Genomic DNA, 1,557 nt, shown 5'->3' with positions numbered 1-1,557 from the left:
TATAAAAATACAGTTAATACTAAATACATCAGAAAACATAAAAATAAAATTTCTAAACTTTGTGCAAAACTCGGGAAAATGCAATAAATTTGCATACAAATTCGCAACTTTCTATTCAGACTTTTTTATAAAAATTTTGAAAATGAAGTTTTGCAGCCCATAAAAATTTAGTTGATTTTTGGTATTGTTTTTACTGAGAGTTTCTTCCATACAAACTATGTTCGACATTTTTTTGTATGTGGAAGACACTGTTAGCAAAAAATAAATAATTGCAAAAATCAACGAAATTTTCCGGTAACTTCAGACTTGCACTTTACTAATTGGCTCAAAAGCTACATTTTCAAAATTTGTGATCAGATGAAAGAGTCTCCGAGCCAATAATTTTGTACGACACGGTACTTATAAGTAATCAAAGAAAAAACATTAAATACAATGTAACATTAAAATATCAGTCATTTGTTTCGTTGCTGTGAACTTATTTCAAAACTTCTGGATTTTGCTTAGTATAATTGTAAAACTCTGTACATGTAATTTTAACGTATTTAGGTACATACTTATATTAATTATCAACTATTGCTTGTGTAAAACGTGCTAAAGTAAAAAAAAAAAAATCGCATATGCAAGAGCACCAACCCAACTCGTAATAAATTTAAGTATACAAATTTTAGTATTTAGTATAGAAATATTCAATTCAAATACGCCAATATTAAAATGAAGCGCTTTGCAGTTAACGGATGCTTTTTCATAATTAGGTTAAAAAAAAATATTTAAATTCCATGCTGCCTGTAATGGGATTTGAACCCTGACGCTCTGTAAATTAGCAATTTGTGGCAAGCATCTTCGTGCACTCCAGACATGTGCTACAGCCATGTTCAGTTTGATTCAACACCACGTGTGCATGATAAGAAAGTATTGGTTTTAAATACGAAAGCTTTAAAACGATAATCAAATAAAAAATATTCATGTTTACTATGCGTTATTTCCCCCAGTAAATTCATAAAATTTTTCTTAATATTACAACGCGTTTTTTCTCTTAGTGTAGTCATTTTTATTCAAAATTTGTGCAATCAAATCGAAAACCGGGACACTTAAACGAAACCCGGGACATTTTAAGGTTGGACCGGGACACCGGGACAAATAGTCTAAAACCGGGACATGTCCGGGAAAACCGGGACGTCTGGCAGCCCTATTAGAGGGTATACTTTACTTTAAGAGATTACTATTAAAAGATTTTTTAAAGAATTACTTTTTGTGAAATTTGAAAATTACACCGTCTAACAGTGAAAAGGTAATTTTCTTGAGTGACCTAATACAGATCGTTGGTCTCGTCGAATATTCATAAAAAATTAATTTTTACAGACTTCGCGAAATAAATTTTGAGGTCTCAATATGGATGCAGAAAAAAATAATAGTTTTACTTTTTGGCAGAAATGCTAAACTAGCCAAGTATGTATGTATATTGAAAATAAGAGGAAATTAGAAACTTTCAGACAAATTTTTTTTTATTTTATTTTTACTTCAGCCGAATTTTTGCCGCCAAATTTTCAGAAAATCATT

The 1,557-nt window shown here is 30.1% G+C and overlaps 1 protein-coding gene across 2 annotated transcripts in view; it reads right to left on the bottom strand.

Annotated features, from left to right (window-relative positions):
- The window catches only part of LOC118740614, a 6,586-nt gene that overhangs the window by 1,154 nt on the left and 3,875 nt on the right, over positions 1–1,557 (bottom strand). The gene's annotated exons all lie outside the window — the stretch shown is intronic.

The sequence above is a fragment of the Rhagoletis pomonella genome, unplaced genomic scaffold (genome assembly GCF_013731165.1).
Source record: "Rhagoletis pomonella isolate Grant_MI unplaced genomic scaffold, Rhpom_1.0 Rhpom_scaffold_00006, whole genome shotgun sequence".
In the NCBI taxonomy this organism is placed as follows: Eukaryota; Metazoa; Arthropoda; class Insecta; order Diptera; family Tephritidae; genus Rhagoletis; species Rhagoletis pomonella.
The sequence above is the reverse complement of the archived record's forward strand: the minus strand, read 5'-3'. Positions and strand labels throughout refer to the sequence as shown.